This window comes from Meriones unguiculatus, chromosome 9 (assembly GCF_030254825.1).
Source record: "Meriones unguiculatus strain TT.TT164.6M chromosome 9, Bangor_MerUng_6.1, whole genome shotgun sequence".
In the NCBI taxonomy this organism is placed as follows: domain Eukaryota; kingdom Metazoa; phylum Chordata; class Mammalia; order Rodentia; family Muridae; genus Meriones; species Meriones unguiculatus.
Genome location: NC_083357.1, coordinates 59,012,992 through 59,030,652, shown reverse-complemented (window position 1 = coordinate 59,030,652; position 17,661 = coordinate 59,012,992). Strand labels below are relative to the sequence as shown.

The following is a 17,661-nucleotide window of genomic DNA, read 5'->3' as shown; positions in this document are numbered from 1 at the left end:
AGGTATGATGGATTTCATCAGATTTATTTCATTTTCTTGACTGACTGCACCGATTTTGAGTGAGAACAGGTATCTTTGTAGCATTCCTGGTCTTAGAGGGAAAGCACCATTAGACGTAAGGTTATCTCTAAGTCTTTGTAAACAGACTTTGTAGATGTCTTTGTGTCTGGCTGAAGAAGTACCCATCTGTGTTAGTCTGCTTTCCAGCATTGTGACAGAATATTTGAAGATACCAACTTAAAAGGCAAAAGTCCTTCATATTTTCTCATGGTTTCAAAGGTTCAGTCACTTGGCCTTGTGGCTTTGGGGTATAGTAGCACAGTGCACCATAATAACAGTGGGGTGCTGAGTTCTGTTCACTGCAGGGTGTCCAGGAAGCGAAGAGAAAGGGCAAGATCCCCTTTCTGGGTATGCCTCCAATGATGTAGCGTCCTCTAACTATAGATCCCATCTCTTAGAGGCTCTGCTACCTCACAGCAGCTCCACAGGCTTGGGATCTAGTGCCTGCAACAAATGGGCCTGTGTGGGATGCCGTGGATCCAAACTACAGTACTTTCTCTCACTAGCTGGCTCAGAGGTGTTGATGGATGGTGGCTTAAAGGTCATAGGATTTTGTCTTTGTTGAGGTCATTAGATTTTTAGTGTACTATGATGAATTTGATTTTTAATATTTTGTGTGTATACCTGTGTGCCTATGCCCCAGGGTATACACATGGAGGTCAGAGGACAACTTCTGGGTCTCAGCTCTCTCCTACCACGTGGATCTTGGGGATTGAACTCAGGTTATATAGTTTAGCAACAAGCTCCTTTACCCAGTGAGCAATACACTTGGGTATGTTAAACAAACCAGCTATTCCTAGGACAAGTGTCAGCCAGCTATAATACTGTCCTTTGTAGATATTGCTGAATTTGATACTGTAACATTTTCTTTGTAGTTATCATATCTGTGTTTGTGTGTGTGGGGGGGTGGTGAAAACACCCTGTAGTTCTCTTTTGTAATGTCCTTCTGTGGTTCAGGAATCGGGATAATCCTGCCTCAAAGAACAAATCAGAAAGGAATCTCTTCTTGCCAGTTTTCTAGAAGCTTGTGCATAACTAGTGCGTTTTAGCCTTGGTGATTAAAAGAATCCATGAATGTCTTTGTGGGAATGCGTTTAACTACAAATTCAGTTTACATATAGCTCTTCGGGTTATCTGTCTTCTTAAATGGGCTTCTGAATAACTATTTCAGGGAACCCAATAATTTCATCCAAGTTCTGTATCTACCTCCTAAAACTTTCTTGTAATGTCCTTTATTGTCATTTACAATGCCATAAGGTTATAACCTCCTTTGTTTGGTGCTGTTGTTGTTTTGAGAGGGAAGACTCCTGCAGTCACGGCTGGCCTCCAGGGCGAGTGTATTTAGTGTTGGGATTACAGAATTGGGATTACAGACATGCACCACTACACCACCACTCATATTGTGTCTTTTCTCCCGGTGCTTCTCTTTTGTCTCTCTTTTTGTTTTCCTGATCATGTTTGACTTAAGATTTATCAGTTTCATTGATATAAAAATCAGTTTTTGTTTCATGCACTTAACTGATTTTCTCTTTCCTTTCTTTGTGTGTTTAACTTTTGTGCTTTAATAAGGTAGGAGCTGAGATCATTGTCTAATATAGTTATTTTGCTTTTAAATGTCACCAGCTACATAGTAGTGCTTTAGTGGAAGGCCATGAAATTTGATGTTTTTATTTTCATTCAGTTCAAAATGAAAAATGCCTTCTAATTTTACCATAGGTTTCTTTTGTTAATCAATAGGTTTTCTAGAAGATTTTAGTTTAGAATATTGAAATTTTCCAAGAAGTTTCTGTTACTGATTACTAATTTAATCCATTGTGGCCAGAGGAGATTTTTTTTTCATGATTTGAATTCCTTAAAATTTATGAAGACATGTTTTCTGGTTTAGAATATAGGCTGGTAATTTTTTTTTATAAAAGTTTAGTTGGTAAATATTTTAAGTTTTATGGGACACACACAGACTCTGGCATATATTTTTCTTTCTTTGTAAAAATACATATTTGAAAATATGACGACCATTGTTAGTTCACATCCTGTGCAAAAAAAGGCGAGAGTGGCTACAGGGCCATTGTGTGTTGGCAGGTGTACCACATGCCACTTTGAAGAGAATCTATGTTCCACTATTGTTAGTAGTTCTAGAAAAGTAAAAAGGCAGTACTAGTTAATACTCTTAAGTTCAACTTAAGTTGAATTTGCTGAAGGAGATTACTGAAGGTTATGCCAAAATCTGACTAGGGGCCATGGGCCGTGGTTCAATCAGTAAACTACTTGCTGTGCAAAGGTAAGGAACCAAATCAGGATCTCCAGAATTCCCATAAAAATCTGAGCATAGTTGGAGAGATGTCCCAGTAGTTAAGCGCACTTACTGCTCTTGCAGTAGGCCTGGGTTAAATTCCTAGACCCCACATCAGGCAACTCATAACTGCCAGGAACTCCAGTCTAAGGGATCTTTGGCCTTCTGGCCTGCGTGAGCACCTGCACCCATGTGCTGTACACAGACGCACACAGGTGTGCGCACATACACACACACACACACACACAATTAAAATATTAAAAACGAAAAACTGGGCATGGCAGAGGGGGAACAGGTGGATCCCTGAGTCTTACTGGCCAGCCGCATTCCCCAAATTGGCAAGTTGACAGATTCAGTGAGAGACTCTGCCTCAAAAAAATATGGCAGAGTTGATTGACAAAGACACTCAAGATAGACCCCTGGCCTCCCACACGTACATGGATCAAACACGTTTTTTTTTTTTTTTTTTTTTTTTTGAGAACTCACTCTGTAGATCAGGTGGCCTTGAACTCAGAGATCCACCTGCCTCTGCCTCCCAAGCGCTGGGATTAAAGAGGTGCACCACCAAATTAACAATAGATTATAGGGCATCAATAAACTAAAAAAGTTAAACAATAGGAGGGGAGAAATGGGAGAATGACATTATAAAATTGTTTTGTGGTACGAGAAATGTTCATATTACTTGAATGTAGACTGCAGTAACTTAAATCTACATTCTATAAACCCTAAGCCTAAAAGATCTCTTACTGTAATTGTGGATTTGTCTATCCTTGCAGTTCTTTTAATTTTGTGTTGATATTTCAAAGCTCTATTTAGGGCAGAAACATTTATTTCGCTCTGAAATATATTTTATTCTCTTTTAATGCTGCCGTATCGCTTTCTAGTGATTGATGTGAAGGCCAGTATGGTATAGCTTTTCTATCCTTGCACTTTTATCGTTTTTGTATCTTTGTATATGAAATGCATTTCTCAGACTCATCGTTTAATAGTTTTTGCCTTTTAATCAGATGTTTAAGTCATTTACTAAAATGGTTAGGTTTGTCTGTTTTCTGTTTGTTCTGACTATCTATCTTTGTCCCTATTCTACTTTCTGACTTCTTGTGAACACTTTATTATATTTTATCTCCTTTGTTGGCTTATCAGCTATAACTGTATTCTTCCACTTGCTCTAGGATTTACAGAATACAGACTTTAAATACCTTAGTTTACATCCCAGTGACATTTACACCTTGTTTTACAAAACAATTTTATAGTATCATTTCTCCATTTTTCCCTTTGGGGTGTGTGTGTGTGTGTGCGCGCGCGCGCATGTATATGCATGTGCATGCACATGTGTGTGTATGTGTGTGTGTAGACCAGATTGACCTTAAATTCATAGAGCTCTGCCTGTTCCTACATCTTGAGTGCTGGGTTTTGAGGCTTGTGCCATGGTGGCTGGCTATTCTTTATATTTAAGACAAGGTCTTGCCATGTTGTCCAGGCTGGCCTCAAACTCCTTGGCTCAAGTAACTCTTCTTGACTAAGCCTCCCAAGTAACTGGGTTCCAGGTAGGTGCCACTGTTTCTTTCCATTATTGTTATTTTCTTAAACATGTATTTGCATGTAATCACATACATACTCAGTGTTTGCACCTGTGAAGGCTAGAGGTCTTTCTTGATTGCTCTCCACTTGCTTTATTTTTGGAGGTTGTGTCTCTCACTGACTTGTATCTCAGAGACTCAGCTCGGCTTGCCAGCCAGTGAGCTCCAAGGATGTTCCTGTCTATTTCCCTGCCCCTAACTCCACTTCTAGTGTTTAGGTTACACATGTGAGCTACCATATTTGGCATTTATGTGGGTACTAGAGATCTGAACTCAGATCAGTTCTTGCCCAACAGACACTAAAGCCATTTCCCCAGCTGTCATTTTCCTTATGCCTAAAGGACATTGCTATTTCTTTACTGTGGCCTACAATGAAATTATTTTAGCTTTCAAATCTCTAAACGTGTACTTATTTTGTCTTTGTTTTAAAATATTTATTTGACTGAGTTTTGTTTTTTGTTTTAGCAGTTTTCAAGGCTTTCTTTTTTATCACTGGTTTTGAACAATTTGGTTATATGTGCTTTGGTGCTGTTTCTTATTGCTTTTGAGCATTTTGAAACGGTGCAGTAATAGTTTTCAGAAAAATTCAGAAGTTTGGGCCAATAGTTTTTCAATTTCTTTTCTACCACTGTGTTTCTTCTCCTCTGGTCACTCCAATGATGTGTAAATGAGACCACTGGAAATTTCACAGCTCACTCATTTGCTTGCCATTAAAAGTTAATGTCTTGACGCTTTCATTTTTATTTGTTTGTAACTTTTTATTTTTAAGGTTGTAGGGGTTTGAAAAGTACATGTGTGGGGGTGGGTGATCTTTGAGATCAGAAGGCAGCTGTGAGCTGTCCCATGCGGGTGCTGGATAACAATCCTCAGCAAGAGTAGTGCAGGCTCTTAACTGCTGAGCCATCTCTCCAGCCCTCAACTCTTTCACTATGAATAGTTTCTGTGGCTGGATCTTCAAGCTTACTAGTCTTATGTTATGTCTGATTTGCACTAAACCACACGTACTTGATTTTTTCATCTCAAATAGCATAGCTTTCATCCCCAAGTTTTTTTGAAAATAGAAATATATATCCTATATTGCTACTATTCAAATACAGAGGTCATTATAATACTGTCTTTGTACCTCTTTCTGCTAATTCAGACACACATGTCCATATAAGGTAATTTTTATTTGATTGATTGTTCTCCTCATTATGGGTCATTATTCTATCTTCATTACATACCCAACAATCTTTAATTATATACTAGGCATGCTGCTAGGCATTCTTCCTTTTCTGTAAATACTTCTGAGTTTTCTTCTGGGATGCAATTACATTGCTTAGAAAAGTTTGATCCTTTGGTCTTAAAATTTTGGCAGAGTTCAGTCTACAGCTCACTGTTCAAGGAGCAATACAATGTCTGAATAAACGAACTAGGGTAATCTTTTTTTAATTTTTCATCAATTACACTTCATTCATTCTGCATCCCCCATAAGCCCCTCCCTCCTCCCCTCCCAATCCCACCCTCCCTCCTCCCTCTGCTTGCATGCTACTCCCCAAGTCCACTAATAGGGGAGGTTCTCCTCTTCTTTCTGATCTTAGTCTGTCAGTTCACATCAAAAGTGGCTGCATTGTCCTCTACTATGGCCTGGTAAAGCTGCTCCCCCCCAGAGGGAGGTGATCAAAGAGCAGGCCAATCAGATTATGTCAGAGGCAGTCCCTCTTCACATTACTATGTAACCCAGTTGGACTCTGAACTGCCCTGGGCTACATCTGTGCAGGGGTTCTGGGTTATCTCCATGAATAGTCCTTGGTAGGGTAATCTTTTAAGGTTAGAACTTAGATCAGCAAAAGGCTTCCTAACTGACCCCAGAATGTATTTAATCCCATTTCTGATAAGACAGACATTTCATTAAAAAATTATACTCTGAAAAATGAAATATGAGAAATTGAGGACCCTGGACATTCTGGAAATTCTTTTTGTGGGTGAAGGTGGCTTTGGATTAAGAATTGCCCTATAGCAGTGCATAAAACTGTGAATGCAGTGCTGAAAAATATGGACGTGATGGATGCTGAGACTGTTGGGCAGAGTGCAGGGAATCTTAGGAAAGAAGTGGGAGTTAGGAAGACGTGGAGAGGACAGGAGCTCCACAAGGAGAGCAATGGAACCAAAAATCTGGGCACAGGGGTCTTTTCTGAGACTGATACTCTAACCAAGGACCATTCATAGAGATAACTTAGAACCCCTGCACAGATGTAGCCCATGGCAATTCAGTGTCCAAGTGGGTTCCATAGTAATAGGAACAGGGACTGTCTCTGACATAAACTGATTGGCCTGCTCTTTGATCACCTCCCCTGAGATGGGAGCAGCCTTACCAGGCCACAGAGGAAGACAATGCAGCCACTCCTGATGAGACCTAACAGACTAGGATGAGAAGGAAGGAAAGGAAGACCTCCCCTATCAGTGGACCTGGGGAGAGGCATGTGTGGAGAAGGGGGATGGAGAGAGGGATTGGAAGGTGAGGAGGTAGGGAGCTACAGGGGGGATACAAAGTGAATAAAGTGTAATTAATAAAAATTAAAAAAGAAAAGAAAAAATATGGATGTGAAAACAAATTTAAACATACATTGCAACTTAACCCAGCTAAGCCTATTTTGAAAAACCAAAATAAATAAATAAATACTAAGAAAAAAATACTTGATCACCAGCAACGTTCACAGCTTAAAAACACAAACTAGGGAGACCATCTCATGAGATCCTTGCTAGGTTCCATATACAGCCATTATTCTGCATGTATATGCTTTTTAATACCTGAGTCTAGAGTTCTGTTTTTTTATTAAATATTAAGAAAAATGCTATCACAAACAGATCCCAGTTCTAAAATTAAGTTCCACCCTACTGTGTTGTGTACAGACACCAGACCGTTGAACAGGTACAAACAAGCAAGAAATTCTTCTAAAACCTATAGCTGACAGCACATGCTAATGTTCTGAACAAAATCTAGTCTCTAGATAAGATGAGGTCTAATCTTTCCCTTTCCTGGAGTATTTGCTTTTTTGGTCCCGTCCTTGTCAAGAAGGGAATACAAACATCATATGAAGCTCTTTTGTTTTACCTAGTAACCGGAATTGGATTTCCCTTACAGAATAAGACAGGGTAACTAGGCTTAGCCATTTAAGTCTTTAGAGTTTCCTTTCAGAAATAATAAAACATTTTAGAGAATTAATAGATAGGAATCCTGGGAATCAGAAACCTCCGCTAAAGTTTTGTGACCTTGTTCTTTCTTCTGCTGATGAAAGAATCATTTAAAAAATATTTTTATTCTAGCCTTCTCACTTCTAATACCACATTTATGCCTCTTATTTTTTTTCTAAAATTATTCTAACCTGAGCTCTATACCTGATGTGCTGAGCTTCAGAGACAAGAAAGTTTTCCTTCCTTTCTTGGGATGCACCCAACATTTTGTGTTTTTCCTATGATAACATGTTCGATGTGAGATCTACCCTCTTAACAGACTGAAGTATACAGAAATATTCCTAATGTATTAATTCTGAGAATTGGGGTACTTAAGTGATACACACATATATGCCCTCACCAAAAAAGGAAAGGAAAACCAGAAGGGAATAGCTAGGGAGGAAGGGAAGAGACTGGTTACTCTTCGGATGGTGTGAGTGGTTTTAGTAGGATATGAAAGGATGAGCTCTGGCTCTTACATTTGGCAAGACCCTCAGTTTGGAGTTGGATCCACATTTTACTTCCGGTGTTGCCATCATCTGTTCAGTGTGGACCACAGTCCCCTGATGTTACAGTTGGGCATCAATAATAAAGTTATTACAGCCAGACAGTTTGCAAAACAAGGCTGAGTGATGCATGCCTCTAATCTCAGCAGTTAGGAAGCTGAGGCAGTGGGGATCATGACTTAGAGACCAGCCTCAGCTACAAGGTGATACCTTGTTTCAAAAACAAAACAAAACATAACAAAAAAACCAATAACAAAAAAAATTGGAGTTCATAGGTGGCTGAAAAAATCATTACTCTTTGGAAAGGGGGAGTATGGGCCTAGCCATAATATTAAATCACTATTTGCACAGTAAGACTTTTGTGTACTTGTAATGATGAAGTGTGAGATAATACCAAAGAATGCTTCTGAACATTCATTCTGAATTCTCAGTTTCTGTGACACATTCATGTTCAAGGGAGATAAGCATCAATTAGTCTATTCCACAGGCCACTATAAATAGCCTTGGCTAAGCTGTAAAGGAATCTAAAAGGGACATGTTATACAACACAAAATGACCTAGAACCTTGCCTCTAAAAGTCCAGCTTGGAACACGGCAGGGGTGGGGAGTGGGGCTGTTTCTGTGTGTCAGCAGGATTAAAGCCACTGAAGGAGGAAGAGATGGGGGATATACCTGAAATACCATGTTTACACTGAGACTCTGAAAAAACAGTGTAATCATTATATTTAAAACAGTAAGGCATTTATACCAAATTTAGAACAAAACATAAAGCTAGAGAAAATCTAGTTTGGGACCAGGTTTTTATGGCACTTGTTCACTCTTCTACTTTTGTTTAAAAGAAAGACAGAAAGAAAAAAGAGGTTCAGTAGCCTTAATGACAATTCCAATCATGCTAGATGGGTAGCAATGATGGTCATTCACATTATGAATACATTTAATATCACAAAATTATATATTTAAAATGTGTTGGATACACTTTACGTTACAACTATTTTACCACAATTTAGAACCTAGAAAAAAAATCTTACTAAGATTGAAACATGTGAAAGTTGTGTTTGAACTCGGTATACATTTTTTAAGGTGACCACTATTACTTAGTTCATGAATCACCTCCTATTGTGTGCAGGGGAGCATGTGTGCCTGTGTATAGGTGGTTATGACCTATCCAACATGGATGCTAAGAACTGACCTCTGCTCCTCTATGGAGGCCAGCAGGTGCTCTTAACCACCAAGTTCTCTCTCCAGGCCTGATTCCATGTTCTTAAAGCACACATCATCAACTATCCACGTGAAGGACGCTTACTTAGCAGTCTTCACTCCTGTGCCTGTCAGCATGCCTGCAACTATCGGTACTCACTATTCTGTCCAAGTTCCCAGTGACAACCTGAGATGGAAGAAAAATGCACTATGTTAAGAACATGCTTAGCTGAGATAAAGACAAACAGAGTCTCTGTGAAGATGCTGACAAAAAAATACCCCAAAATAATAAAAATAAAGGCAACTTCATGGACACCCGTAAATGGAGTCCCTTGGGCGAGACAGGCTCTCTAGTTGATGGCTGAAAGATGGAACCTCCTATCCATAAGGTATTAAACTGCAATTTCCTGAAAAACAGAAACAACAGTATTTAATAATCCTAAAGGGATAAAGTTCAGTAAAAAATTTCTTTGAGATAGGTTCTTACGTAGCCCTGGCTAGCTTTGAACTCTTTGATCTTCCTGTCTCTGGTCTAAGTGCTGGAATTACAGCCTTGTGTGCACTACCCAACTAATAGCGTTATTGATATTATAAAAAAGACAAGTGTGAAGACTTCTCTCATCAACCTAAAAAAGAGAGATGGAGGAGGGTTGTTGTTGAAGGGTCTTCAGAAAACAATGTCTTCCAATCATTCTTAATGATTCCAATCATCCACAATCTTCTTTAATGTATATGCATTGCTAATTCAAGGGGAAATGTTTAACCTCAAATTTTAAAAGCATCCCCAGCCCCCCTAAGTTACATAATATATTTTTACATCATGTGGTTTAGAAACAATCTTGAACTTTAACAGTTGTATACACTAACATTTTTATAGCTAAAGGAGTCAAATTTATGGATTTCAACACTATAGGAGTAGAGGAAAGTTTGAGTACATTTAGAAGAGAGTCAGATGATAAGTAACTATAATCCCAGCACTTGGGAGGCTTGAAGCAGGAGGACCACAAGACCGAGGATAAGCTGTCTCCAAAAGAAAAAAAAAAAAAAAAGGGCGGTTTGAGGAAAGAGAGAAAGGACTGGCAGACCTTCAGGAAGCCCTCAGTGCTGTTGTGTAGCTGTGAAGCTTATTAAAAGCCTACAGCTAAGTCATAGCAACTGTGTTGTTTCACAAAAGCCTTAACTTCTAATTGGGAGCATCTCTATGCTTGTTTTTCAAATACTCCTCTAATATGGGGAGATTAATTAAACTGATTAAGTTACATAAAGTCTTGCTTCCTGTTAGATTTACTTCATTTTTTTCAGTTTCTTTAAACTTAGGCATAGCACATAGCATTTGCATCTCTTCTGACTTCTCAAAGACTTACACGTTAATAGTATGGTATCAAGTAATTAAACATCAACAGCAAAAATGTAAGTTCTAAATTAAGATGGCACACTCCTCTTCTGACAAAAAGACCTACAAATTCACCTTTTTGAAGTAAGTTTCTTCAGAGCTGCCTTTAACAGTCTACTTTAAACAGTAAAAGTTATGATACATTTTATCTTATTTCCCCACAGATTTGTTCTAATAAGAAACAAACCTTACTCATTGCTGATAGAAATGTAGCATTCAACTCAACTATTCTATGAATTGGACACATATTCTCAGTCCTGCATCCCAGAAACCACGGTTCCAATTTTATTTCTGTTTATTAAAAATAAAGTCAACTGGGCTGGAGAAGATGTCTCAGCGGTTAAGAGCACTGACTACTCTTCCAGAGGTCCTGAGTTTAATTCCTAGCAACCATATGGTGGCTCACAACCATATGTAATGGAATCTGGTTTTCTCTTCTGGTATGGTGTGAAGACAGAGAACTCATATTTATCACATGATATATGATAAATAAATAATACTTAAAAAAATAAAGTCAAGCTTACAAACTCCCAATTTCCTGTCCTCCTTAGCTTCCAGGACCAGATTCATCCCAAATCACCAAAATCTGTCATTAGGCATAATCTGAAGTTTTCTATACAGAATAAAATTTTATTCCTCAATTAAAAATTTTTACATTTATTTATTTTGTGTACAGGTGTGCACAGTAGGAGAGAAGGCATCTGGAGATTAAGCTTAGGTCATCTAGATTGGCAGCAAGAACCTTTATCCCCTCTATTTTTTAAACTTTATTTATTCAAAGGAACAGGATTGTACAGATTAAGGCAGAAATGTGGTGTCAAAGTTGACAGTGGGCCACATGAGTAAGAGTACACAAGGGCCTCAAATTTTTAAAAATAAACTGTTAAGAACGTGTTCAATTTGTTATTTATGAGTCTTAAATTTACTTCCCCCAAATACAGGAATTTTAATAGGTATGACAAAAAGTGAATGCCGACTCTTAGAATATATTTCAGAACATATATAATTCTGGCTGTCACTTTTTGAGAGGGGCCCTTTCTTGTTAAATTACAATCTAACCAGAAGAAAGCCTAAATGGTGAAGGGTTAAATCATAAATCATAAACCACTAAGGAAGCATTTAAGAGCCCATTAAGGCTGTGGGGATTAGCAAGTGGGGACTCAGTTGTCATCAAGACTGAAAGTAATAATGTTCATATTTAAAGGTTGTCAAAAGTATGCAGGACAAGTTTTTTCTTACAGTTTCAGGAGATACTTTTATAATAGGTAGAGTAAGAAAGAGGTATGTTTTAACTCTAGGCTTCTATGGTTCCAAACCTGAATTGACTCAATTTGTTTTAATAAGTTCTCACAAAGTTTACATTACATTACAGGGCAATGTTTCTGAGCACTGTGCTTTGACTTCACCCCGAGTCAGCATTTTCACATCAACTTTAGAAAGTAGAGAGCTGAAACAAATGAGCTTATCCCCCTTTTAATTTATCCTTATTGATGGAGAGTAAAAACGTTAATTAGCCCTCAAATCTTAATTTTTAATTTGTAAATAAATTTTACTACTATCCATGATGATTTGTGGAGAACAGGAAGGCAAGATGATGTATAAAGGAAAAGATATGTAACTCAATGACATTCAGTATAATTCAGTGTAAATAAGTGGTATCTCAGTGGTAGGCGCGATGCTATAGTTAAACAGTTGTTCATCTTGAAATCTGACATTTTTTAGACCTTGAAAAGGAAATTTAAAAATACCCTATGAATTTCTACATACAGACAGTACAGCAGAGTACCTAGTATTGAGTGTGCATTTTATATTTTTAAATATTACCACAGCCACGTAGCCCGGGGAAGGCGGCAGTTTGAGGTGGCTTGGTGGGTGAAGACAGTTGCTGTCACGGCTGCTGACCGTAGTGTGCGCCCAGAACCTATGTGGTATAGGGAGAGAACCAGCTTCTTCAGGTTGTCCCCTGACCTCCATATGCATTTGGCATATGTGAGTCCTCTCCTCACGACACATAATATACATAAATGTTTAAGAAAAAAAAAAAGAGAATGGCTGTTTGGCTGTTTACATGTTTCCTGTTGCTGCACAATTAAATAATTATATAGTGGCTAAAAATGACAAATGTGCATTACTCTATAGTTTTGAAGGTCGAGAGTCCAAATGAGTCTCAGTACCACAAAACCAAGATGAAACAGAGCTGCCTCCCTCTGGAGCCTCTGGGACGCCCCCTTTCAGCTTCTACAGTCACGAGCTAGCCCCTGGCTCCAAATCTTTTTCCATCTTCAAACCACCCGCTGAGCATTCTTCACAGGTCACCCCTGCCACCTCTCTCATGCTTCCCTCTACCACACTTAGAAGACCCTCTACTGAGGGAGCTCTACTAGGATAATCCAGGATAGTTTTAGATCATACAGTGGTCTTAATTTCAATTACAACCTGTATTCCCTCTTGACATGGTTGTTACATTATGTATTCAGAGTCCAGAGATGAAGACACTGGACATTGTGGCGGGCCACTGTTCAACTCACCCTATGTATGGTTACCTTTTCCTGTGGTTTTCCTCAGAAGCTCCAAGGCCCACCATCCATCTTGAGATTCTGCAGACTACTCACCTGTGCATTATTCTAGACAGAGTCTATGTCTCTCAGGGTTTAATAATCATGGAACCCGCTCCTTAGAACGCCCGGTTCCTTGGCACCCTGCTGTGGCAGTATCAACTGTGCACACTTTGGATTAGCTTTCTAATACATATTTTAAGCTATAACCAGAAAACTCTTGAAAGTCCCCTTGTATTTTTTATGTTTTTATAAGGAGTTATAATAATCTGAATTACACTTCACACTTGCATTTGTAAACACATTTCAATGTTAACTGGCATTTTTGATGATACTAATAACCTCAGTAGATTTTCTCACAAATTACAAAAAATATAGATTTCATCTCAACTCCCACCCCCACTTTTGCTGATAAATTTAATTCTGAATAACCATTACTATATAACTTCTGCCCAGATCCTTTCCCCTAGACAAGATTTCTAAAATTTGAAATTTTACCAGAAAATTATACCAGCAGACACTCAGCTGCCCATACCGAAAACCTAGGAGTCATATTATGCACCTCCTTGTTTCTCCTCTCCATAGCCAACGGCTCCTTCACCAACGGTCTAACCTTCCATGCATATGGGCACTGAATCACACTGGTCTTCCCTGCCCAGAACATTAACACATTGTATCTTTCTTTTTTTTTTTTTTTTTTTCAATGCAGTTTATTCAGGAACATTGAACAATCCTCGGACCCCGGGGAAAGCCAGCCCACAGCTTAAATAGCCTCTGGGTAGCCAACCCAGGCGTGCCACGGGGGCAATGCAGATAGGTCCACATACATGGAAGCAAGCCAGATCCTCGGCCTTAGCCAAATGTGGAGTTGTTCGTGACAGAGAGCACTCACCATCGGGAAGGTGGGAGGCGGAAACCAGCTCCATCTTTAAGGCATAGCATTCCGCAGCTCTCTACAGTTCCCCCTTTTTGTTTTAGACGCATCAGGCAAGAGTAGAGGTCTGATCTCTGATATTAGAAATAAATTGGGACTTTGTACAGATGTTCATTTAGGTGTCATCCACCCAAAGAGCATCAGACCCGTCTGATACCTTTTTCTCAGAGGCGGGACCTGGGGCATCAACCCGCATGCAATCAGACATGCTCTTCTCTGGGTCCAAAGCGGCTGACCCTGAGTGCAGTGCTTAGCCTCGCATCCTGAACGTATTATTTTAGCTTTTTATGGTATCCAACCATGCTTGGGGAGAATGTCCTGCTTCAATGGCTGTAAAGGCCTGAATGATCATGGCTGCATCACACTGTTGTGAGACTCTAATCTTGCATATATACCACAGGCAAACCAAGGAGACCAACACCAGTAGGCCTGCTAACACTCCCATGCCCGCCCATTCCTTCAGATGATTCATGGCTGCAGCAATCCATGTTGATAATCCTCTGGCTAGTCCTGCGTCCACTCCGGTAGAATTTACTGTGACAATGGCCACTCTCAGCTGCTCCATCGTAGTATCGAATTCTCCAGTCCAATTACCTAAAATATAGCTCGACAATTGTTTAGACAGATTTGCAGCGCAGGAAAAATTCTCATGTTGTATGCTAGTGACACAAAGTCCAGCATACTTTCATTGACAGCCAGGTTGAGCGATTTGCCATAGGGTATCAATTTGCTCCTGCAAGAGGTCAATCCTCTGATTGAACACCATCAAGCTTCCTTTTAGTTGAGCATTAATTCCTTTATGTACAACTAAGGCATGAGCTACATTGGCTAAATGATTATTCAGGGTTTGAGCAGTCTGCCCAGTATGACTCATGGCTAATGCCCTGGTGGTAGCTCCAACAGCCGTCAATGAGATGGTAGTAACAATGGTGGCTGTAGTTCCAAGATCCCTTTTCTGTCTGAAGAGAGTCATAGCGTGAGGGGCATCAATGGGCATAGGCACCCAGTGAGGCATGCGAGTAACCAGGGCATACCTAACTTTACTAGCATTCCAGCATTGGGCAAAAAAGCAAGTATCATTACCACAATTACTTGGCTCTATCTGGCTAATAATGAATAAAAATGGGGGATATAGACAAACAGGTGTGGGCTTATAGGAAATATTATGAGAAGCCTTAACCCCTCGTTGGAACATCCTGCGTCAGTTCTAGAACTAGCAGTGGTGGTGTCCGAGGTCTGAGTAGGTTCAGGAGACCATTGCCCCCAGGGGCGAGACGTGCTCCATGCCAATTGACTAACTCCATGTTTTCCTCCAATTTTGAAAGTCATTTAAGGTTCTTAAATTACTTTTTTCCCTTTTTTCTTAAATTTTTCATCAATTACACTTTATTCATTCTGCATCCCCCCATAAGCCCCTCCCTCCTCCCATCCCAATCCCACCCTCCCTCCTCCCTCTGCTTGCCTGCCACTCCCCAAGTCCACTAATAGGGGAGGTTCTCCTCTCCTTTCTGATCTTAGTCTGTCAGTTCACATCAAAAAAATATGGAACGCTTCACGAATTTGCGTGTCATCCTTGCGCAGGGGCCATGCTAATCTTCTCTGTATCGTTCCAATTTTAGTATATGTGCTGCCGAAGCGAGCACACATTGTATCTTTCATTGCCTGCATGGTTCTTCTTTGCTTTTGGCCCAGCTAATATCTTTTCTCTGTAAGTCTTTGCCCACCCACCCCATCTTTGGAAGAACTCATTTAACTGACCCTCTGTTCAGCCAGAGATGGCTCAGTGGGTAAAGTGCTTGCTGCCAAACCTAACAGCTCAAGGTCAATTCCAAAAACCACATGGTAGAAAAAGAGAACTGAGGTCCTCTGGCCTCCAAATGCACGCGCTCTATGGCACCCCCAGCTCCCGCAAAAAACAAAAAACCAACTTTATTTCTAGTGTTTGCTCCCCATACTATAATGCTTTCACAGCACCCCGTACTTGCTTGTTACTGGTGAGAGCTGTAATTTCAAAGGTCATTAACATGTTTTTTTCTCATTAGATTAGACATAAGAAGAAAAGGTGTGGTTGTTTTGTTCACCCTCAACATAGAAACTAAAACACATACTACATACAACACTGAGTGAGTGCTAAGTAGTTACCTAGGACTATTTAACTGTATACTAAACAAATAACTCCTTCTTTTATACCTCAGTTCACTCTCGCTGCCTTTTCTACCCCAAGTTCAAGTGCTCATTATTTTTGCCTGGATACAGTTGTCTCCAAAGGAGTTCCTGCCATACCTTTGTTCTCTAGTACCCTCATTAAGAAAATTTTGTGAATTTTTTCAAAGATTCTCTCTCTCTCTCTCTCTTTTTTAATTATGTGTATTTGTGTGTCTACGTGAATGCAGTGCTGAACTAGAATTATAGACAGTTAGAACTGCCTGACATGTTTGTAAACTTTTATTTTTTCTTTTTTTTAGAAAAAAAAAAAGGCAGGGGGGGACTGAACTCAGGTCCCTTTAAAAGCTGGGCCACCTCTCCAGCCCTTCACTTAGAAAGTACATTTCTAAAATGCAAACAACATATTAGGCAGGGTGGCTCGCGCCTTTAAAACCTAGCACTCAGGAGGAAGACATATGTGGATCTCTGTATTGGAGGCCAGCCTGGTTTACACAGTGAGTTCCAGGACAGCCAAGGCTACACAAAGAAAACCTGTCTTGAAAAACAACAAAAACAAAAAACAAATTCATTGGTTTAATAAGATTTTCCAATTGTATCAATATAAAAATAGCACGTAAAGCTAATTATCCAGTTGAGTAGGCTGACCTTTCTCATCACTTTCAAAGATGCCCAAGCTACAAATTTCAGCAGACTGTCCAGCTGCCTGAAATGCCAGGTTCTTCCCAACTGTTCTGTTTTCTTACACTCTAATGATTCTACTTAAAATGCTTTCTATGGCCTATTACCCTTTTCCCTTCTCCCTTGTACACTAACATAATTCATTCCAATCCCAATGCAGTCTCTACCAAGGTGTTTCCACGCACAGCATAATTACCCCCTCCTTTAAAAGCTTCCTGAGTTTCCCATTTCTGTGAATTACATGGTCTTCCTCTCTATTTTACATGCTATAATTCTTTGGAAATTTTATCTTTCACTATATATTCAACTGTCTGCTAAAAAAGATTACTCTTTTTATCTTTGTCTCCAGTTATAATTTGAATTCTGGTAAATGTTTCATTCTGTGTGAGAACATACATTAAAACCCACAGAGAGAAATTTCATTTCTACTTCTAGAAAAATCTTTCAATAAATTGATAAAACATTAAAAGGGACATATATATATATATATAAATGTTCATTTCAAAAGTATAATACCAAAAACTAGAAATAAGCGAACTGTCTAGGAATAGAAATCTCTAATGATACATCTCAGAACAATTTAAAATGAAGATTATGGAAATTATATAGTAACTCATGTTTATGATTATGACATGTTAAGTGAAAAAGGATTAAGAGAAGTATGACCCTATATAATTATGTATATAGACACTGACTAAAAGGGAACATGGAAACTGTATGAATTGTTGGTGTGGCTATGATTTTTTTTTTTAGTTTTTTGAGACTTAGTTTCTCTGTGTAGCCTTGGCTGTCCTAGAACTTGCTCTGTAGACCAGGCTTGACTCAAACTCATTTAGATCTGTCGATCTCTGCCTCTTAAAGTGCTGGGGATTTCATTTCTTTTATCCAGAACTTTATGTCACTACAGTAGTCTTTAAATTACATTTAAAATAATTTAAAATTAAATTTATATACTTTACAGATTGCAAGATTTGTATATAAATATTTGTAAGCATACACACACACACACACACAAATACATATATGCACATATTTCTCAGGGCTCCTACAAGCTCCAAGAAACAGATAATCCAGTATCGATAAGCAGAC

At 39.1% G+C, this 17,661-nt stretch overlaps 1 long non-coding RNA gene and 1 other non-coding gene across 2 annotated transcripts in view; one reads left to right on the top strand and one right to left on the bottom strand.

Moving 5' to 3' along the window:
* The window catches only part of LOC132656483 (uncharacterized), a 61,523-nt gene that overhangs the window by 15,521 nt on the left and 28,341 nt on the right, over nucleotides 1-17,661 (top strand). The gene's annotated exons all lie outside the window — the stretch shown is intronic.
* On the bottom strand, nucleotides 15,265-15,371 carry LOC132656737 (U6 spliceosomal RNA). Its single transcript, XR_009594428.1, has one exon. It is a non-coding gene; the product is annotated as a U6 spliceosomal RNA (small nuclear RNA).